Raw genomic sequence first — 24,822 nt, 5'->3', positions numbered from 1 at the left:
CCTGTGGGAGCAGGGAAGCATATAATTTTGTGTTTTCTTATCTACTTGTTTATTTTTTATTTTATTTTATTTTTTGCCAATGCAGCAAAAGCCTGTGGCTTCCTTGCACTTTATGAGGAATACTGTAATACTATTACTATTAGCCAGTAAGTGAATCCATTATTCATTAAAACAGTGCCTTTTAGTTTTTAATGAATAACTGATTCACCTACAGTAAGATGTTATTTGATTAAAAAGCAGCATTAGTTTCTTTTGTTCAACTTGTGGATAAACATCCATTTCTAAAAAACATAAGCTTGAGCTCCATCGCTGGACAAAAGTGTATCCAGACATTCACAAAAGAAAAACAATGCAATGTTATTTTCTCAAACAGCACTTCTCTTTTGAGAAGATATATAATGTCGTACTGCTTCCACTGAACCATTTTAGCAGTTATTACTGTCTTTCAAAAGATATATCAGCCACATCCATTACTCCCTGAGGTTCACATTGTTTTGTTACCTTTATGTGCAGTTTGCCATATTTATATTAAACACCGAAAGTTGATGCTTAATATAAATATTAAGCATTGGTAGTCTGATCGATAACTTTATGAAATATCTCATGTTTTAATTGCATTTCAAGATTAGTAGTTGTTAATTCATCTATTTTTGTGAATATATGCACAACTTTTGTTGCTATTTTCAGTTTCATTGTATGCAAACAAATATGTCTGAAGTGTTTTTGAAGTTTTGCACAGTTAAATATTGCATTTCATTAGTAAACAGTCTGGTTTTGATATACAACAAACAGAATTTAAACAAACTTTTTTCAGAAATAAAGGAAAATTGGGGTCTGTCAGGTGCCACTGTTATTATAACAATTAGTAACACCACTTTTGCTGGGTTGAAGAAAATAGATGTGTATGACAAGATAATTCCATAATGATAATAAGTAATTATTTTAAAAAAATAAATAATTAATTTTTGAAAATGTTCCCCACCACTTTGAATACGTGCACGCACTCTTTTCATCTTATGCAATATCTTGTAATATTTGAACGTGTCTGTGTTCGCAATTTTATTCTGTATATTGGCTTTCATTATTTCTGTGTTTCAGAAATGCATCTTTATACATGTTTTGTCAATCTCCTTGAATTTTGGGCCACATTTTTTGTAAATAAGACAATAACTGAAAAATGTTGCTCAGCATTGCAGTTGTTTCATTGGACATGTGACAAGTCAGCCCCATCTTGCTGAAACAACAGTAATGCTTATTGTTATATGTTAGCCCAATGAGGTGGGGTATTAAGTCCCTATGTGTGTTGCTGTGAACAGTTTTCTCGAAGATAGGTCAATCACAAAAACATGAAGTGGCCCACCATACCTCTATGTTTTGAGGATGTGTGTTTCATGAAAAAATGAGGATATGTCATTATGCCATATCCCTCTGTTTTGATGGTTGAGTTAGCCACTGAAGTAGAACCAGGCTTCATTGCTGAAGCAAATACAGTCCAAAAGCAAAATGCCAATTTATTTCAAACTAAGTGATAACAAAAATGCAGTATTTTTTCTTTATCAGTTTCCTTAAGTTTGTGCATTACATGATTAGGAAGCTTTTAATAGCCCTTAGTGTTTTTGAATAAGATATACTGATTTGTAGTTTGTCTTCACAGTGATTTTTTTTTTTTTTTTTTTTTTGGATAATATTAGTATTATTATTAGTACAGCAGGCCCCCATTATAACACAGTTCGATTAACCCGATTTGCTATAATGCTGTTCTTATATTATAACCGATATCTGACTATAACAAATCACTATAACACTCTTTTACAGATTGCATTTTTGGCTTATTTAACGAAATTGTTTCATTTGATGGAGTCGACAGCTTGAAAATGAACAGCAAAATAGCATTAAAATTTAAAATGATAATTTCACGCCCAGTGAAATTATCATTTTAAAAAAGTTTTGCAATATGACGCAACAATGAATCACAGGAAGCTGCTTGTTGCTGCATGTTGAGACATGTTCATACGTGCATAGTACCCGCCTCGCCAAGTCGATGGGCTCAGTTATTCATTAGTAGTGAGAGTGTAAAGTGCTTGCGATGGCATCGTGGTCATGAAATGAGATAAGGACAGTTTTGCAGTATAATTTCGTGCGTGGTTTAACCATAGATCAGTGCTTAGAAGAAATGACTCTTGCACTAGATGATGATTGTCCACATCGTACAACGATATTCAGGTGGTATAGAGAATTCCAAAGGGGAAATTTCACTCTGGAGGATTCTGAGAGGCCGGGAAGGCCACGAACGTTAGTTACGGAGGAAAACGTTACTGCTGTGAGGAAAATGCTTGACGAAAACAGGCGAGTGACCTACCAACAGATAGAGGATACTTTGGGCCTAAATGCACCAGCAATTCGTTCGATTCTGCAAGATCATTTGCACGTGAAGAAACTTTGTTCTCTCTGGGTGCCGCATCAACTGACTGAAGAGCAGATGACACGACGTGTGACTTGGTGCCGGGAGATGTTAAAAAAGTTTGATAAGGGACAATCTCGGTATGTGAACAACATCGTGACAGGTGACGAGACTTGGCTGTACTATTACGATCTGCCGACCAAGGCTCAAAACAAAGTTTGGGTCTTTGATGATGACGACACACCCATAATTGTCAGAAAATCCCAATCTGTAAAGAAGAAAATGATAGCTGTATTTTTCAAATCGAGTGGAATTGTGGAACGTGTCGTTTTGGACACGCAGAAGACAGTCACAGCTAAGTGGTATACTGAACAATGCCTGCCTAAAGTCATTGGATCTATGAAGAATCTGCGGCCAAAGTCAAGAATGGACACCTGGTACCTCCATCACAATAATGCTGCAGCTCATTGCGCCAAAGCCTGCACCGAATATTTGACCACAACAGGACTGAAACTTCTCGAGCACCCTCCCTCCAGTCCAGACCTTGCTCCCTGCGACTTTGCACTGTTCCCGCATGTGAAAATGAAGCTAAAAGGGAGGTGGTTTTCCAGTGATGAGGACCTTCTACGGGCTTGGGGCAACGAGTGTGCTTTACTCCCTAGTGAAACTTGGCAGAACTGGTTTAAAGATTGGTTTCGGAGGATGGAGAGGTGTATTGAATGTAGAGGAAATTACTTTGAAAAAATTAAATAAACGAAGCTGTATTGCAAAACTTTCCTAGTACCCTTTGTATATTGCTTGTAATATTTACTTTATATGCATTTATCCAAAGTCTAGTCATCACTCTGTACAGCATTAGACATTATGCGTAATGGACAGTTTACTCAAACATTGTATCATAATTAATGCAACCAACACAGTTACATTTTCGAAGAGTTAATAATGGCAGATAAGAATGAAAAGGCTACAACGTCTGGACGCAGTACGAAGACTATAGATGTAAGAAAAAGACTGAATTTGAAAATTAAATTAGTCGTTTTGAAGCGAATCAATTCCGGTCAACGACAAGCGGATGTGTGCCATAATTTAGGAATGGCAAGTTTAACTGTAAGAACAATTATAAAAAATAAAGAATTAATTTTAGCAGCGGGAAAGACAGCTGTTCCACTGCAAGCAACTAGGGCTAAGCCCGCTATTAGGATTGAAATGGAGAGACTTCTAAATAATTTTAGTGAAGATATATCTGATGAAGAATTCATTTAAATACTATGAGAGAGAGAGAGAGAGAGAGAGAGAGAGAGATTAGCCTATATGATGATCTGAAGAAAACACCTAAAAAAAAAAAAAAAATGTAGAACCATTTAAAACTAGTAAGGGCTCTGGTTGAATAGATTTAAAATTCAGGGAGAAGCCCCAAGTGCAGATCAAGGAGACAAAACTTTCAAAAAAGAACTTGTTAAAATGATTGAAGAGGGGTATGTATTATACTTTTTAACATAGATGAAGCAGGACTTTTTTGTAAACGAATGCCTAAAAGAAGTTTCATATTGAAAGATGAAAAAAAACACGCCAGGTTTCAAAGCGGTGAAGGATCGATTGACTTTATTGTTAGGTGGTAATGCTGCGGGAGGATTTAAAATTAAAACCCCTTTTAGTTTACTAGGAAAAGTGCCAAAGTTCAACCCAAAATCGACATATTTTTCATGATTAAATTCATCAATTAAAATCAATTTAGATCAATTAAATTCATGATTTTAATTGGAATTTTAAGTTTAATTTTGATACGTAAGTAGTTACCACATAATTATATATGTATGTAATGCAGAATATTTTTATGTACAAATATTTTAATATTAAATATTTTGACCGACATTTGTGCATCTTTTCACTACTGTTTATTATTGATTAGGAAATATCCTATGGAACCGACCGCAACTCACAAATACATATGTTACCTTATGGGAATGCGGCACTCACTTAGCGCGGATTCACTTACTGACCCGCTCCAGCAGCTTTATATCCTTCCTAAAATAAGGCCTCCAGACCTGCATGCAGCTTTCAAGATGGGACCTGATCCTTGCCTGATACAATGGGATAATCACCTCTTTATCCCTTTATCATTGACAAAACTCCATGAGTTTTCATGGCAGCCTTTCTGAGAGAACTTCATATCTGACTACACAGTTACCTCTAGGATTATTGATTAATAATATTCAGGTTTTTCTTCATTTGGCAGTGAAGGGCATCCAGTTCTCTTTTTTTTTTTATTGTTTGTTTGTTTGTTTGTCACAAATGCTAAAGTTTCACAAAAATAGGATACTAATTATGCAATTGTTGATTTATTTGCTACTAGTGAAGCAGGTTTTTTTTTTTTTTTTTCCCCCGAACATTTGACTCTGATGTATGCATGAAATTTTGAATAAAACTGTTCAACCATAAACACATTAAGGCAAAGAATATGTCATGATGGGTATTCTCTCCAACTGAATAACATTGGACTAGCTTAGTTGGAAACAAATGGTATGGATGAGTTTGTATAAGTGTTTGTTTGTTTGTTTGTTAGTTATTTGGTTTTTAGGAGCATTAGCAACTAAGGCCATATTGCTCCAGGGATATGCGGTGGTCATTCCCTGACCTTTCCACATCCTCTGTATTTGAGGGTCATGGGCTCAAACCCCGGTCTAATCAAGAAGCATGTGCTACGCACTGCTGCTCCTGGCTATGGAGGCGTCGCTTGTATAAGTGTAGTGTAACAACCACTGTTCTGCATGCTGAGGTATACAGTATTGCCACTGATATGGTTTTGTAAGAATCGCATGTGGTTACCAAAATGAGAGAAATTGCTCTTTCATTTTGGGATGTGTGAATTTGGATCCATTGATATACTATGTATTAGGTTGGCACAACTTTCGTAGAGCTGAAGGTTCTAACACTTTAATTTGAATAGCATCTTAAAAGAGGACAGTAATTGTCTAAACAAGTGCCAAATGTGAAACTGCATCGCAAATAAGTAGCAGTATACTTCTCAAAAGAGTATGCAATATTATAACATGTGGTAATAGTATCACAATTTAAGAAATTGATACCAATTTAATAAGGGCTTCATCCTTTTCTTGCAGTTATTTGCAGTTTTCTTGTGTGTATATACTTTGCTGTATAAAATCTAGCATGTTTATGTCTATGGTTTCTGAACTGTCATATTGTCTGATTCATGAAAAAAAAAGGGGGGGGGAGAGTGTTTCAAATTTTTTAAGGAAGGAAGCTGTATTATGCATGTGCACTTTTTTTAATGTTATATTAAGTCATAGTACTAATAGCTCATTAAAGAAGTTTAAAAAAAGTTTTCCAAATACTTTTCAGCATTATTACTTGAGACAGTTTAAAATTTGGTAGATTATGTGAGAGCATTCTTGAGGACAAATTTAGTTCATTTATTATATTCATTCATTCATGTGTGTGTGCGTGCGCGCATACAATGCAAACACATACACATATTCACACATACCCATGCTTGATACATATCAGAGATATTCAATCTCCATAATCCCAAGAGTGACACAGGAACCTTCAACACTTCGAGACCCAAACGAGAACAGATAATTACATAATAAAGCCATTTCACTGTGTTAACAAAGAACTTAGCTTCATACATTTCAAGAACAGTGACCATTTTCCTTGTGTATTGTCTCCATGATTTCTGTGTTAAATAATGTAACCTACTGTACATAAGTTGAAATCTGCTGATTAATCCCAGTAATTTAAAATATATATGCCATTCGGATAACGGTGTTTATCTCAAATAGTTGTCAACGAGCATGGTCAATATGGCTGAGTACTATTAATCTGTAAGATGTAAATTATGAAGGATTTCAGGATGGAGTCAAACTGAATGAAATAATTCTTTTTAATACAGTGAATTATCTTCATTATTTAAAGAAGATACTGTACTCTTTAATGGTTGATCCTAATTTATATATCTTAATCTATTAAATTAAATTTAATATGGAAAATTATAGTAAACTTTCAATAATACCTTTATTGCTTAGCATATAATTAGAATGAAGCTATTACTGAAATTTTACTATAAACTTTAATTTGAAATGACTGCATTTAAAAGTAGTATTATTAATAGTAGTAATATTATGAAAATATTTTTAAAGCAAACACTTGACTAGCAAACTGATAAACAGTAAAAAAATGAGGGTGGTAAGGTGGACAGCTCTGAACCTATCTATAAAAGATGAATTATAAAATGAATTTAGATGTAAAGGCATTGTACTTTTAGTCTCCTTTTTCTGTTTATTGAAATCAAAGGGTATTTTTTTTTTTTTTTTATAATAAGACAAGGTCTATATCTCTCTATGTCGATATATCTCTTAATGAGTAAAAGAACTATCATTTGCAAATATCTTGAAAGACCAGGTTTTCCCTTCAACTTGGTATTAAAATAATTCTACATTCCTTGTCTCAATGAGTGTTTTCTCTTCTTATTAAATATGGGATTTATTATTTATTATATTTTTCTGAAAGTTGCATGTGTCTCGCAAGCCACAGTTTGATAACGCCTCTGGTGCATCATTTTTAGCCATCTCACACATTTATATATATATTTAAACATCATTTATATTCTAGTCCTGACTTAAAGTTGTATACTGCTTATATAATGCTAATATCTGATAATAACAGTGAATGTCTAGATTTTTTATCTTCAAATCAAAAAAATAAGGAAAGTTAACCACTTTCGCTGCCAACTTTTCCAATAACCTTTTTTGACCTGGGATTGAAAATTTCAAGATTGAGTCTATCTGGATTAAAGAGGGCGGAGACAATTTTCGGCTTTCTTCTCACTATGACTGAATTAATCAGTCTCATTGGCTGATTAATTCAGCTATAGTGAGAACTGGATTTTATTTTCTGAAATTCGAACAAAAAGTTCTAAGAGTAGGGTGATTACCTCCAGTAGATTAAAAATCTGTTAATGTTTTGTTGCAGTTGCTAAATTGCTAAGAATTTATTTATGAGAACTGTTGGACTAATCTGTGTAAAGGTTGTCAGCACTATTATAAGCTATCGAAATTAAGTTTACTAAAATTCCCTTTTTGTCTTAAAATTAGAGGATTTCATTTTCGTAATCATAACCATTTTGTTCATCTCTTGCATAAACTATAGTAACATAAATTATTGGGATTTCACCATTGTCTTTCATCGTGAAACTTTTTATGCTTCCAAATCACTTCAATTTCATTATAAATAGCTATTGTTAAATAGTATGTGTGCTTGATAATACACTCTTGATTCACAGAATGTGTTCCCTTGAAAGACAACTGCAACTTGCAATAAACAAAATAATATCATGGACTTCACATAATGGTTATTGTCTATAAATCAGCAACCAAAACTACAGCCATTCACTTTTGTAAAAAACGTCAGCTACATCCGGAACCCGAATTATCATTGGGAAATCAACTGATACCAATCACCAGCAGTATCATATTCTTCGGCATGTCATTTGACACCAAACTGACATTCCAGAAACATATACTACAAGCATGAACTGTCTGTATGAAAAAGCTGAATATACTTAGTCATCTCATCTGTGACATGGGGAGCTGATTGTTCTACTCTACTCCACCTATACCGATCTTTAATCAGATCTAGAATAGATTATGGTGCTGCAGTTTGACTCCACTCAAAAGACTCTGTTAGCATGGCTCAACACAGTGCGCTCAGGATTGGTCTCAGGGCATTCGGGACTTCACCAGTCGAGAGCCTATAGGTAGAAGCCAATGAACCTCCAATCCACCTTCGGAGAAAGATGCTGCTCCTCAACTGTGCAGTTAAAATAAATAGCCTTCCATATTCTATCTGGTCATACCTCTATGATCCTCAATGGGTAAACATTTTTAGAAATAAACCTCATGAAAACAAACCTACAGGAATCTGCCTACAGGAACTAATTCAGCAGTGGAATATGCATTTGACCAGTTCTCATTAAGACAGTGAAATTGTGCAGCCTCCATGGAAAGTGTGCGTACCTTTATGATGATTACTTCCAATGTTGGGGGAAACAATCCCTGAACAATCAAATCTTTCAGAAACTGCATGCAGCCCACTTCTTGGCAAATGCACAAACTCTGCAAATTTATACTGATGGCTCCAAAAGTGACACAGATGTGGGAGCTGCTGTTGATCTACCAACATCAACAGTCTCTGTCTCATTACCACAGGAATGCAGTGTTTTCACTGCAGAACTCTATGAAAACCATTAAGATAGGTTTGACCTTTCTTGCTAATGACTTCACTCTGAAAAGTATTATCTACACAGACTCTTTGAGTTCAGCGACAGCCATCTGTGGGAATTCTTGCTCTCCACATCATCCATTTGTAAATCAAATATCGGAACTTCATAACAGTAGGCAGACTGTCACCTTTTGTTGGATCCCAGGACACACTGGATTATCAGGAAATGAGTGTGCAGATAAAGCAGCAAGAAATCCCACTGACAACGACCAAATCCAGATTCCTTACACAGTCTATAAACCAATTATAAGGCAAGTATGCAATGAAAAATGAACAGAAATTTGGCATAATCAGTTAAATAACAAGTTACAACAAATAAAACAGAATCCACAGCTATGGAAATCTAGCTTCCGCTCAAACAGACATGAAGAGGTTGTGGTTGGTGTTATGTGGGTATTGGTCATACTCTTACTCACTTTACTCATCTCTATTTATTGCAAGGAAATAATCCACCACATGCTTGCACTATGATTCACCACTAACCGTAAAGTATATTCTTGTAGGTGCAATCAATATCAGTATGCCAGAACCACGCCATTCCGATCCATTTCCAACTTAGTCTCTTCAACTTAATCATATTATTGGGGACAACTCCAACTTACAGTTGTAGTTGAGTTTTTCAACTATTTAAAAGCAGATTAATATATATATATATATATATGCTCTTATAAGCTCTTTTTATTAATCTGTACAGTCCCTCTGCATGGGAACAGGTGCATTTTGGCCGTAGCAGCCTTTGTGCCAAAAACAACAACAACACTCTTGATAATAACCATTCAAATCAGAAAAAAAAAAAAAAAAAGTTTTCTGTAAGTTGGCTACTCTGACTGTTTATAGATGAACAAAATACATTTGAACCAATTCTGAAACAGTTCTAAACCCAGAAATAGGGAATTTATTGTGAATAAATCCCCTATTTCTTTCCTAATTAAAGCTAGACCTGCTGTGAATGGGGATGTTGAAGGGAATCATGCTTGTTGATTAACTGTGGCAAAGAACTGCCATTATTTAAAAGTGATCGCAATTCGTAGTTAATATGAAACTGCTTGGGAAACCAAGGGTCTAAGTTTGCAGGAAGGGAAATCAAATGCTCATCAAAAATCTTCATTTGCAATCACTGTCATCAGAGATTTAAAATTCAGTGTTTAAACATCTAATCTGTTACTTCCGTTTTCTTTTTAAAGCTCATGGGATGACTGTATGGAATTCTAATTTTGATACTTATCAGATTGCAGTTGGAAATACCTGAAGGATATAAATAGATTGTTCTGCTATCTGAGCCTTCGAGCACTGCAACAATTGCATTTCAGTTCCAGGGAATTGCACACAAAACCCGTGAATACTTTTCACTTCCAAAATAAGTGGAAGAACTAAAAAAATAAGCAAAGAAAATTAATAAAACAATGAATAATTGATGCATTTCATATATCATAAGCAAGGCACTTACTTTTCTTATCCAAGGCCAGTTTAAAAAAATAAAATTGTTCATTCAGTGTATTGATAAATTTACAAATCAGTAACACACAACTTTAATTATGATAGAGACATCTGGCACAAATATTGATTTCAAAAAAGAAAAAAAAAAAAATACTACAAAAATCTGATAACAGCAGTTAATTTCTTGTTGATTACAATTTTTTTTTCTACAATTACTTTTATTTAGCTCCAGTACACTTATTAGGCAATCGTTTTCAAGCTCTATTAGAACTAGGTGACGATATGCTGCCTGAGGAAATGTGGGAAAATACAAAAAGCATTATTAAGGATTCACAAATAGACTCATTAGAGAAAGGTCAAAGATCAGGAAGCCTTGGGTTACAGAAGTCACTTTTAAATTTATTGAACAGAGAACTGCAAAAGCCCAGGGTGTACAAGGAAACGAAGAGTATAAGGAACTAAGCAAACTCATCAAGCACTGTTTAAGCCAGGACAAACAGAATTATATCGGTCGAAAGTGTAAAGAAATCGAATACCACAATAAACGAAACAACACTAAAAAGATGTATGATATAATTGAGTCCTTAAGACAAAAGTTCCGACCAAAACTTAATGTAATTAAGGACTCCAAAAGGGAAATTTTAACAGAGGAGAACACAATCAAAGGAAGGTGAAAAGAATACTGTGAGCAGCTCTTCCAAGCATCTGCTGGTACTAATGATCTGCCAACCCCTTTTCGTGAGTGTGATCATGAACCAGTTTCACTGAAGTTCCACTGTTGAAAAGGCCATTAGAGAACTAACGTGTGGCAAGTCACCTGGGATTGATGAAATCCCAGCGAAATTGATTAAGGCTACAGGTGTGAAAGGTGCAGAGTTTTTTAATAAAATGATTGTAAAAATTTGGGAAACGGGATGGTGACCATCAGATTGGAAGAAATCAATTTTCATCCCCTTACCAAAAAAGATCTGAAAATTTTCTCAAATTACAGGACTATTAGCCTAATTTCCCACGCCAACAAGATTCTTCTTAAAATCATATTGAACAGAATCTCAAGAAAACTTGAAGAAGAAATGCCAGAAGAGCAAGCAGGTTTCAGAAGGGGTAAAGGAACCAGAGATCAGAGCTTAAGCCCACGACTGATTATTGAAAAATACAAAGAATTCAATGTTCCGGTCGTTTTGTGTTTTATAGCTTATGCAAAAGCATTTGATTGTGCTCAACATGAGAAACTATTGGAAACAATGACTATTATGGGTTTTCCAATCCACATAATTCAGCTGATTAAGCTACTGTACCAGGAACAGGAAGGAACTGTGAGAAAGAACACGGGAAACATAGACTTTTTCACAATAGGTAACGGTGTCAGGCAGGGCTGTATTTTGTCACCTCACCTTTTTAATCTTTATGCCAAAGATATCATGTGTGAAGCTTTGGAAGATTTAGAGACTGGCATCAAAATTGGAGGAATGAAGATAAACAACCTTCATTATACTGTGCTAATTTGTAATTCTAAAGATTATCTTAAATGAACTCTGAGGAGAGTATGTGAAGCAAGTAAAAAAAAAGATTGTCTCTGAATGTGGGTAAAACTAAAATTATGGTGATTGGTGATAATCTCGATTCCAGTAAAGTGAAGGTTAATGGGCAAGATATCGAAGAAGTTGATGAATTTGATTACTTAGGGTCAAGAATAAATAAAAAATAGTGACTGCTCAAACAATGTAAAGAGACAACAGGCAATTGCTAAAATGTTGGTAGCTGATCTGATAAAATTATGGAGAGATCATGATCTGCCCCTAAAGTTGAAACTGAGAATCATTGATTCGTTAATTTTTCCAGTTGCCACTTGGTGCCTCTGTAGCCAGGTAGGCAGGAGCAGCAGTGCGTAGCACACGCTTCTTGATTAGACCGGGGTTCGAGCTCGTGCCCACAAAATACTGAGGATGCGGAAAGGTCAGGGAATGACCACCGCATATCCCCGGAGCAGTATGGCCTTAGTTGCTAATGCTCCTAAAAACCAAATAACAAACCAACACCAAACAGTTGCCACTTATGGATGTGTAGGATGGAATCTGAAAAGAGTTGACAGGAAGAAAATTGAGGCATTTGAAATGTGGTGTTACAGGAGAATACTGCGTATTTTTTACTTGGGTCGAAGAACAAATGAGTGGGTATTGAATAAATTTGGCAGGCCTAAAATTCTTTATAGCATCAACAAAAGAAAACTGAAGTATTTTTTGGCTATATAGTAAGAAGGGGAAACTCTCTGTTGAAGAATATAATGGAAGGGAAAACCGAGGTGCAGAGGAAGACCTGCAACTAGGTGGAAGGATGGGATCAGTGAACTTCTGGGCATGACACTTTGCGATGCTGCTCGTATAGCACACGATCGATGCAGTTTAAGGAATTCGTTGGTGGCCACAATATCTTCTCAGGGAGCTATGTGACTGAAAGAAGAAGACACTTATTAAAGTGGACTTTTACTACAGTTCAAATCATTTGCCCATATCAAAAGTTCATTGCCTCAGTCCTAAACCTATTGATATTAGCTATTTTAATATACATTAATATGAGCACATTGCATGTCACTGATTTGGTAATTAATAGCATTAATTTTGTAATTTGAACTTTACTTCCTAGAATCAAGTGCCATTATCGGTCCTATAAAAGAACTAACGCAAGTTATTAATAAATGCAAGTTTAAATTTTAGGGTAATAGTAGAATACTTAGCTTTTCACCAGATGGCAGTTGTGATTTCTGAAACTTGATAAACTTTATTAAAAAACTATAGTCATTCATGTTGTGGCAATACAGAGTTACTCATGTATTTTAAAATCCATATGTGCCACAAATTATGTTAATATCCTTGTTTTCTCTCTTTTTAAATTCCCTTTAGCTTATTTGGCTGTCCCAGACAGACACTCGCTGCATTTGAGTAATAATTCTTGCTTGTAAAATTGCTGTACATTTTTATGACAGTGCAAGAACTAAAAATATCATGCTGGCATATGTGGAAAATGAAGGATTGAATGTTCAGCCTCAAAGTTGGACTGAATTTTCATGATGAGGCTATATCTAATTTTAAAAAAGTAAAAAAAAGCTAAAAGTTTGATGGTGGTTGTTTGTAATATTTATAGACAATCGTACAAAATGCAATTTTAAAATAATAAATGCAAAAAAAAAAAAAAAAACCTTGTCCATAAATTATTTTAAATAAAGATTAAAATATCAGTTTTTTAGTCTTGATGAAGTTTTAGTGAGAGACTCTTGTAATTTTATTCTGAATGCCATTCAGACTTAGAAAAGTAAATTTAGCTCTCCTTACTCTTCATTTAGATCATATAATATGAGATGTTGATTCAAAATGCCCTATTCTGCCAATTTGTTGATCAGTTATCCATAATATTGCAAAAACTATCTAGTTCAAGAATTTTCTCCGCTCTGCACCATTGAGTATTGCTGCAGGAAAAGAACATCAGTGGTATGGGGTATAAATACTTATTCTTGCTGCATGGCTGAAGGCAGAGAAGGTAGAATTCATTGTGACTGTTTTTTCACAGCTATTAAGTAGTGTAATCGTGAAAAATGGATATGCATTTTATTGTGACACTACTCACTCATCATTACAACTCTGCCAGGCAGCTCTTAAACTCTTCTTACAGAATTTAAAATCATTATTCTGTTGCCCTGTTCTGTTTTATTCTATCTCTTGGTTTTAATAAATATGCCAAGGCTACTCAAGCATCTAGTATACCAAAACAGGCATACATCAGAATCCCATGCTTCATTTTTTAAATCATCACAAAACAGATGCAATTAAGTTATTAATAAATGCAAGATCAAATTTTAAGGGGAAAATAGAATACTAAGCTTTTTTTTTTTTTTATGTGAACCTCAAACACGAGAGGTATTAGAACCTATAGTACTTAGTACCATGCTTGGGTTGGAGGTTGAGAAGACGAAAGAAGATATTTGTTGACATTGGACTTGAACTTCTAGATTGTAATTTTCAAGAAATACGTATGAAGGAAGGTTGTTCCAGAAAACGGCAGTTGAATGAATAAATGAGGAAGATGAAAAGTTGGTTCTGTGGGTTTAAAGTTGGACAGTAAATGGATGTTGGCTGGTGGTGGCATGTGTTCGGACTGTTTTGAAAGAGAGAGTGGAAATTATAGAAGCCAATTCAGAAGACCAGTGCGCATGGAAGTATCTGTAGAAGAGGCATGCAGCAGAAACAGTACGTCTAAGAGAAAGCGAGTGGAGAGACTCTGTTAGAGATGAATCATTAATTAACCTAACTGCCCTCTTCTGAATGGAATCAAGAAGCCTGAGAGAGGTTTTGGGGGCACCACCCCAGATGTGGGAACAATATTCCATGTCAGGGCGGATTTGCGATTTATACAGATTGAGCAGCTGTTTGGAAGAAAAGTAACGCCGAGAGTGAAAGAGAAAACCAAGTTTTTTAGATGCAGAGGAAGCAATATTTGTAATGTGCTTGTGCCAAGAGAGATTAGAAGTTAGGGTAATCCCCAAAAGAGATATATCATTTTGCCTAGAAATTGGAGAGATAAGCTTAGGAGCAGAAGAATGTAAAGATAAGCTTAGGAGCAGAAGAATGTAAAGATAAGTTTAGGAGCAGAAGAATGTAAAGATAAGCTTAGGAGCAGAAGAATGTAAAGATAAGCTTAGGAGCAGAAGAATCCTTTTTGCGAGATATAAGACAAGACTGAGTTTTAGAAGGGTTGAAATCAACTAAGTTGTCTTTGCCCCACTGGAGAATTACATGAAGACGGCATTTAAGGAATTGGTAGCAGATTTTCGAGAAGTTGAAGCTAATTGAGCAGGACAAGGTTTCTCAAAATGGAAAGTGGAATGCAATGTGCTATCATTGGCAAAACTATGGATAGGATTTCCAGTCAATGGAAGAAGGTCATTAATATACAAGAGGAAAAGAGTGGGGTAAAGAACTGAACCTTGGGGGACACCGGCATTAGTGGAGAAGTTAAAGACAGAGAGCCATCTACCATCACCCTCAGTGAGCGATCAGAGAGAAAACTGGATAACCAATTACTAAAAACACTTGGCAAACCATAAGATGGAAGCTTGTTTAGAAGACCTTTATGCCAAACACGATCGAAAGCCTTTGAGATGTCAAGTGCAACTACTTGTGTTTCACCGAACCTTTCCATTGAATTAGTCCATAAATGGGTAACATAAGCCAAAATATCACCAGTGGATCGACACTGATGGGATCCATACTGGCAATCGTTGATCAGGCAGGTTTCTAGGTAGTTTAAGAGTTGGCGGTTAATTGATTTCTCCATTACTCCATTGCTTTTAACCAAATAGCAGTTGTGATTTCTGACTCTTGGTTAAATTTTATTAATTGTGTGCCTGTTATGTCCAGAAAGTGATTAGAACAGCGGTTCTCAAACTTTAGTGATATAATGACGCTGTATGTTATATAAAAAGTTTTTTGGATCTGCAAAACTTAACAATTTTTGTTCTAATTGTTGGGTTGAACCTTCACGTGGCGAACTATTTGTAATTTATTCATTGAGTTATTGTTTTATTTCATTATTAGCATTTTTCATATACACAGTATGTATTCCACATAAACAACAGCATTAAGCCCTACTCATTGTACAACACTACTGTATATTCCAGGAATGCACAATTTTATATATATATAGAGGGAATTACATTAGTCAACAATCTCAAAGCAGAAGTTAAATTTCCTTCATAGTATACAGCAAAAAGGGTCCCCTCTCAGTGATGAGCAATTTCAAGCTATCAATAAATTTATTAACAAGTATTAACATAGAATAGTATTTTATATCCTTTTTTAAGAGAATTTAAAGTAAAATCTCTTTAATACAAGCCTAAAAGAAAAGTACCCATAAGAATAGATGGAAGCCAATTTGTCTTATTTATATATATATATATATATATATATATATATATATATATATATATATATAATTATTTATTTTTATTTTTTTTTTAATACGTGGGTTTGTCAGTGATTTACAGAGGTTTCGCCAGCGGGAATAAAGAGGTGTATAAAACAATAGTTAGTTCACATCTTGAATACTGCATAGAGGTGCGGAACCCTCACTTTAGGATGTTGGTTTGTTGGAACTGGTTCAGAGAAGTGTAGCCAGATTAGTGAGAAGAAACAAAATGGTGTTCTTACCAAGAAAGGCTTCAGCTCTGCAAATTGCAGCTCTGAAGACTAGATTGGTACGATAGAGCTGATTGTGGCTTTGAATGGATTGAGTAAGTTAAATGCAGGAGGCATAGATAACATACATGATTGGGCTTAAATTTAAATTGAGGATGGATGGTTGCAGGATAAATGTATGGTAATTTGCTTCCATCTAGTAGTCAATTGATTGTTGGAAAAAAACTTCCATCTAGTGTTGCAGAAGTGGATCATTTGAATGGTTTTAAGGAGGAACTAGACAAATTATTGAGATGCTCTTCCTGTCATCTGGCAAGTTTGAAAAATTGGGAGGATAAGAAGTTTTCTTTCCCAGGGACAAAAGGAGCAAACAACTCAGTCATATGCTCTTCCCCACTTTTTTTTTTTTTTTTTTTTTTCATATTACATTTCTTCAACCTCTGATTAAGTTGTTTCTGCTACTCTCTTTTTCTTCTTTTTACGCAGACCCTTCCAAAATGGTGCAACAGGTGAAATCAGGCAGCCTGTTTTCGTTCCCAGCCAACGTGACCAAAAAACTACTTAAGATTTTGCATATTAGCATTAGGCATATGATGCAAGAAAGCAAGCTTATATAGCATCAGCTATAAAAATAAAATAAAACCCCTTCCCATTTCACCCATCCATTTACTCCAAATATTTGTCTAGTTCTGCCTTGAACTTATTTAAGTTGCTGACCTCCACTACAACAGATGGAAGTTTGTTCAAACTATCAACCACCTGCTGGCTAAAGGCAAATTTCCACACATCTATTCTACAATTGTCTCTCCTCAATTCGAATTTATGCCCCCTCAGGTGAGTAATCTGAGCAAGAGGAAGAATCCCATTAGCATTCAGCTTGTCAAACCATTCAAGGCCTTATAACCTCAATCAGATCACCTCAAATGTGCCTAGTCAGCAGACACTGTAATTTGCAAATCTTAAGCCTTTCTTCATAAGAGCAACTCCTTGTTCCATTCACTAATCTTGTTGCTCTTCCCTTTACTTGTTCCAGCAGCTCTACATCCTTCCTAAAATGAGGCCTCCAGACCTGTATATAATACCCAAGGTGTGACCTGACCACTGCCATTGCCTTATACAAGGGGATAATCATCTCCTTAACCCTGCTATAAAAACTCCTATACATCATTAACAACACACAATGAGCTACTCTCGCAGCCATTTTGCATTGCTTAGAAAACTTCATATCTGACTGCACAATTACCCCCAGGTCCTTTTCATTCTCCACTACCCTGAATGCAGTATATGGCAGAGTATCTCTAATGGTTATCCCATATTTTACACTAAACACTTCAAAAATAATTTTAGCAGTATTAACAGTATTATTAATTATATACATCTTAATATAACTGATGAGGAAATAAAACCGGTATTCAAAACCGGTATTGAACTGCTTGTTTTCATCAATGTGATTAATGCTTCCCTTTAACTTGGCTAGTCCACCACTCACTTTAAAAGCTGGTTACATAATCTACAACATGGTACTTTCCAAATCTGATGAAGATGCTTAAAATGTTAAAAATATGGATGGCACAGATGCTGTATGGATTACCTGTCTTTGTAGAAGGCTTACCATCTTTCAAAAGACAAAGCATTTCAATCTACATTACAATATCTGTTGATTTGCAGTTGGAAATTCCATACCGATTATGTTTCATAGTATGTTTTTACCACATGAGGAGTTATTAAGGGAGGAGAATGCCAAATGTTTATCAAACTGTAACAGGGTGCTTAATGATTTTGTAATAACTGAGAGCAAAGTGGAGGAGAAATTGTTGAAGTTAAATATAAGAAAGTCACCTGGGGTGGATGGGATCTATCCAGTTATATTAAAGAAGGCAGCAAAGGAAGTAAGTAAACCCTTACACATAATTATGAGAGCTGCCTTGGACTCCGGGGAAGTCCTCATGGACTAGAGATGTGTAAATGTATCCCCAATTCACAAAGGGGGTCTAAGGGTGACACAAGTAATTACAGACCAGTTAATTTAACTTCTTCTCCAAGGAAAATAATGGAGTCACTAGTTAAAGAAGCATTGCAGAGATATCTAGACAAGACTGCAGTAATAATTCACACAATATAGGTTTGTTAAGGGAAAGTCTTGTCTGACAAATTTGATTGGCTACTATGACGTGGTCACAAAGGAACTGGATGCAAAAAATAATTTTAATTTCATATATTTGGATTTCAGGAAAGCTTCTGATACTGCTGCACATGGAAGGCTACTGTACAAGTTGGAGCAGTACAGTATTAAGGACAAGTTGCTACAATCGATAAAAGGTTGAGTCGGAGAAGACAGAGAGTGGTAATCAATGGACGTGCCCTTCGTTTACTGATGTTATTAGTGGAGTCTCCCAGGGTTCGGCATTGGGCCCACTGTTTTGTATATTTATCAATGATATTGATGAAGGTATATCAGGCTTAATGTCAAAGTTTGCAGATGATACAAAGGTTGGCAGGGTTGTTAATGACAGTGTGCTACTGCAACAGGATTTAGAAAATTTGGGCAGATGGGCTGAGAAGTAGCAACTGAAGTTTAATATTGACAAATGCAAAGGATTGCATATGGGTAGAAGAAACCCCAGAGAATTGTACCAACTCTGTGGTAGTACACTTAGGGTGTTAGAAAATGAATAAGACCTGGTAGTAATATCAGTCAGATAGGAAATTTTCTGAGCAGTGCAGACAGGCTGAGAGCAGGCCATGGGGTATTGTCAATGATATACAGGAATTTTGCTAGTAGGGAAACGGAGGTGATTATCCCTTTGTATAAGGCAATGGTCAGGCTAATGCCTTGAGTACTTCGTACAGGTCTGGAGGCCTCATTTTAGAAAGGAAGTAGAGTTGCTTGAGCAAGTATACAGAAGGGTAACAAGATTGGTTAGGAGAACGAAGGGGTGGTCTTACCAGTAAAGGCTTAAATTGCAGTGTCCAGAGATTAGGCACCTGCAAGGTGATTGAGGTATATAAGGCCTTGAATGGGTTGAGCAGGCTCAACTCTGATAGGATTCTTCCTCTTGCTCAGATTACAAACCTGAGGGGGCATAAATTCAAATTGAGAAAGACAGCTATAGAATAGATGTGAGGAAAATTTCCTTTAGCCAGTGGGTAGTTGATTGCCGGAACAAACTTGCATCTTTCGTTGTGGAAGTTGATAGCTTAAATAAATTCAAGGAGGAACTAGACAAACGTTTATAGGGAATGGATGTGTGAAATGGTGGTGTTTTTTTTTTTTTTTTTTTGGCTGATGCTACATAACTTTGCTTTCTTGCATCACATGCCTCTACTACTACATCATCAGTGACTTCAAGGTCAGCAAATGAAAGGTCATAAGTTACTATAATTCATTAAAATAACATAATTTAATACTTTAAGATTATCAGTTAAGGTTACTATTTCAGAAAATAAAAAAATGATAAATTTGATCTGAATTAAATTTTACTAATTGTATTAAATATAGATTTTCATAAAATGTTACTATTTATGTAAAGGATAAGATTTAAATGTGGGAAAATATATGCTCACTTTCTGTTGTTGCCACTTACCGACTGTGTTCTCTGCAGCTCTAACAAACATGCAACAACATACAATTGTTGAACATACAACAGTTTGTTGTATGTTCAACAATTTCTCATCTGCTGAATTAAAACATTCTGCATATTTCACAGATTACAAACAATGGAAAAAAAATAAATAAAAAGAATAAAAAGAGAAAAGTAAATCAAACAATAGAAAACTACACACAGATTGTCAGATCAAAAAAGAGGCAAAAAAAAAAAAAATCAGTACCAATTCATTCAAACAAAATCACATAAGCTTGAGTTGTTCAATCACTAAAACTCATAACCTGTCAGGCAATTTTAACTGAAATTGAAGTATTTTAACACTTGCAGTAAATACTCCAAAATTTTCCACCTGATGTGCAGCTTACCTCTCAAAAAGAGTAACTAGATTAAAAGAACCTGAAAGAGAGAGCATAGGACAACCCACGATTGACATTATGCCTACAGATAACAAAGAATGTCAAGATTAATTTCTTGAAATATATGCAAAGAATAACATGGACACTAGCAAACCAAAAAGGTGAAACAAAACTAGTCAGTGTCATGGAAACAGGACATACCGAATCATAATGGACATGCTTCTACAAATAGGAGTGTTGAGGTTTCCACATAAATCTAGATATGTGCAACCTACCTGAGTACAGTCCTATTAGATTCTGCTAAAAAAAAATATCACTGGTCATTGCTCCTACCTGCACATGACAAAGCTGGAAACCTGGGTGGTAAAGCAGACCCTCAGGGCTAAAGGAGCAAACTTGAATTCAAGTGAATATCTAGAGCCACTAGAGTCAAATAGCTCCCAGTACAGCAACGAAATGACTATGACCTCTCTTTCCCAAAGAGACTTAAAACTGACTTGAACAAACAGAAGCCACGAGCATTCCTGATAATACACTTTGTCAAAACTCAGCCAGTTTCGAAACTTTCTCCTTTCATCATTCAGAGATGTCTAGAGAATGTAGCAGGATCATCAAAAATGGTAATACCATTTTTGGCTCCACTCAGATGATCTACTGATAGATGCAATAACCCAAACATTCAGAATAATTACTAAAGCTTATGTCGTTAAGTGCAATCCTGGTTCAAGTTTCTCCATATGCCATACCAAACTCCCCCAAGGGACTTTTATAAGTGAGTGGGATCTGTTAATCTGTTTGTTCAGAAGGAGAAATAGCCCAAGATCAGAAATTAACACAAGCAAAATGGATAACAATCCAAAAAAGATGTTAACATAATTCCAATATACAACATCATTTTGACCTTTAATTCACCAAATTTTCCAACCTCGATTAAAGCCGAGGTCCAACCATTCATACCTAATCCTCTACGATGTTACATATGTCATAAGTTTGAATACTCAGAAAGTTTGTTGAGGTGATACTACCTGTGCACACTGTACATCTAAAAATCATGCAGAAACTGAATGTACTGTCACATCTCCACAATGTCCTAATTGCAAGACGAGCATCCTGATTTCTCAAAAGTACGTCAGCTTTTAGAACTTTCAAAAAAAAATTCAAAAATAATCTACCAAAAAGTGAGAAAACAAGTAAAATTAATTATGCCAGGATGCACATATGCATCCACCACTTAGAATTACCAGACAAGCAACACAAAGTGCCAGTTTTACCTGATACATCAGTTGCAGAATGGGCAATATCTGTGCTTTCAACTCCCCCTCCCCATCTCTAATGTCTAAGAGAACAAAAAAAACCCAATCAGTTTTGCCAAAAATCACTTCACATAATCAAATAGCTAAGAATAAGGCTAGACTGTGGATCAGTGATATGATTGACCATGAAACGGTACTTGATCTTCATTCAGAAGATGTATGGAGACAGGATGCTCTCTCTATTGCTTCAAACATAGGAGAGGGTCAGGATTCTGGATGTCCCCCCCCCAACCCCACGAGAAAAGGTAAGAATGATTGGCATAAGCAAATAGCTCTTAAAAAAAAAAAAAAAAAAATCCTCTTCCTCTAGCAAATATAAATAATGTAGTAAGTTATTCAATCTCCCAATATGACCCAGTAGCCATCTGCTTGCAAGAGACTAATTTAGCTCCACAGGTTACTCCAAAGATTAAAATTATACATTGTATTGAAAAGGCAGAAATTTAACTTCCTCTGCCCATGGAGGTGTGTCAAGGATATTAGCACTGGAGCCAATATCCTAATAGGCTCAAGAATACCATCCTGACATATCTTTCTTCAAACCTTAATTGAAGCAATTGCTATCCATATTATGCTCATATTTTCTTTAAGTGTCATTTCTGTATGTATGTATATATATATATATCTCTCACCAAATCGTCCATGCACTTCCAAAGGCCTAGAAAGACTAACTTTTAGCACAAATACCAACACCTTTCTTGCTCATCAAAACTTACCTTACTTAACACTGGATCACATACATACATGCAGAATCAACTTCAGCTATCAATATTTCTATATGCTCTCCCACTCTGTTCCCATTCATAGTGGAATGTGCTATACGGCCCACACGGCCATGGGTGGACTGGGTCAAAAATTCTTACCTTGGAAAACTTGTAGCAGCCTCATGCTAGTGTTTAATGGCCAAAATCACACCATTCTCCATTGGTCTCTGGCATCTGGCCCACCAGGGTTTCCCTGGTATGTCTTATGGCCAGTCTGCCTCTACACTCGGCAGTGATCATTTCCCTGTAATCTGTAAATTACAAACGTTGATTACACAGTGAAAACCGAATAACATGGAAGTTCTCCAAAGCAGACTAGGAAACTTGCTCTGCAAGCTTTCTTAACAGTCAGGTTTTTCAGACTCAATCCATAAATATTATTAACGAATATGTAAGTACCAGCAGCAAAGAAATCAATACGTAATGGAAAATGCAAACATATTAACCATGATGGAAAGATTCATGCACTGCAGCTAAACAAGGAAGGAATAAAGCATGGAACTTATTTTGCAAGCACCCCACTGCAGTAAATGTTGTTAATTACAAAAGACTAAAGGCCAAAGCTTTACAACCAATATTGATCTTTTATGATAGCATTCTTTTGGAAAACTCATATCCACAATAAGAATGGCTCCACAATGCTGGTGTCATTTTTGTGTCTTAGTCTTCCCCAAACCTGGAATAGACCAGTTAATCCTACATAACTACCAACCAATATCATTTATCAGCTGCTTCAGCAAATTATTGAAAAATTGGTTCATGAGTGACCTGCATTGTTCCTGGAAACAAAGCACCTCATCGGTGACAATCAGTATGGCTACATACTGATTGTCACCAACGCTTTCATCAGAAATCATTTTGTTATACTAGTTCTCAATGTAGAAAAGCATTTGATACCACTTTGGAGATATGGCATCCTTTGAGACCTTCATTCATTAGGACTGCAAGGACAATTTCCTCTCCTTATATAAAACTTTATACTTTGCAGAACTTTCTATTTTCACTATAGAAATGGCCAAAATCGTGTTCATATGTTCAAAGGTAAGGCATTCTGCAAGGACCTGTACTCAATTCTGCTTTGTTTGCTATTTGTCTAACTGATGAAGGATATTCCAAATACCATGAAAACATATTTGTATGCAGACAATCTCACAACCTCAGTCATTTGCACCCACAGCCTGAGCTACATTTAGCCCATATGATTCCAGTTACCAACTCTGTCCGATTTTTAGGTCTAGTTCTAGACAACAAACTCATTTTTGTTGCACATATAACATATTTGCATTCTCAATTTCTCTTCTGACCAGATGAACTGTACACCATCAAACCAGCACTTATTGACAACTTGTCCATCTCAAAGACCTTAATAATATAACACACTAGCAAGGCTTTTGTGGATTTATTGAATGATTGTTTTCTACACCAGCATGTTCGGGAGGCAACTAGAGGAAGTATTACTCGATCTGATTATCAGTAGTGATTCTTCATGCATTAAGAATCTGCAGATAAAGGAACCACTAGGTGGCAGTGATCACAGTGTGCTGAAGTGGGATTTACTCAAAGAGGTAACTACCATCAGGGGTAAAGGGAAGGGTTTTTTCTTTCGTAAAGGCGACTACGGTGGTCTGAGACAGTATTTAAATTCTATACGGTGGGGCCAACTAATGATGTTACCAACAGCAAATTCAAAATTGGGAAGCATTCAAAGAATTTATCTTGGAAGCTACTAGGCTTTACATACCAACTAAGAAATACTGTTCAAGGTTTAGGCCTAAATGGATGTCAGATGAATTAATGAGACATATGGCAGAGAAGAAAAATGTGTGGGATACACAGAAATTAATGGGTGACATGGAAGCCTATGATAGATATAAGCTGGTCTGTAACCAAGTCACAAAGGAGATTAGGCAGGCAAAGGCAGATTATGAGAAATCTTTGGCAAAGGATGCAAAGAAAAACAGAGTTCTCTACCTATGTAAACTCTAGAAGGAAAGGGATAAATCAGATTGTATTATTGGATATTGATGGTTCAACTGTTGATGATCCTGCTCAGGTGGCTTACAAACTAAATGAGTATTTGGCATCTACATTCACCCATGAGGAGTTATTCGGGGAGAGGAATGCCAGAGGTGAGTTAAACTCTGGCAGTGATTTTGTAATAACTGATGATGTAATAACTTATTTTGTAATAACTGAGAGGAAATTGCTGAAATTGTTGAATGTAAACATAAAAAAGGCACCTGGGGTGCCTTTTTTTATATTTATCTTCATGAGATCTATCCAGTTATATTAAAGGAGGCAGCAAAGGAAGTAAGCAGACCCTTAGCCATAATTATGAGAGCTTCTCTGGACTCAGGGAGGTACCCATGGACTGGAGATGTGCAAATGTGACCCCAATTTACAAAGGAGGATAAAAGGGCAATACAAGTAATTATAGACCTGTTAGTTTAACTTCTAT

General features: G+C 35.8%; 1 protein-coding gene across 3 annotated transcripts in view; it reads left to right on the top strand.

Annotated features, from left to right (window-relative positions):
- The window catches only part of LOC150088195 (ankyrin repeat domain-containing protein 17-like), a 1,023,061-nt gene that overhangs the window by 741,934 nt on the left and 256,305 nt on the right, over positions 1-24,822 (top strand). The gene's annotated exons all lie outside the window — the stretch shown is intronic.

This window comes from Mastigoproctus giganteus, chromosome 3, assembly GCF_048544385.1.
Source record: "Mastigoproctus giganteus isolate SK-2022 chromosome 3, ASM4854438v1, whole genome shotgun sequence".
Classification (NCBI taxonomy): domain Eukaryota; kingdom Metazoa; phylum Arthropoda; class Arachnida; order Uropygi; family Thelyphonidae; genus Mastigoproctus; species Mastigoproctus giganteus.
The sequence above is the reverse complement of the archived record's forward strand: the minus strand, read 5'-3'. Positions and strand labels throughout refer to the sequence as shown.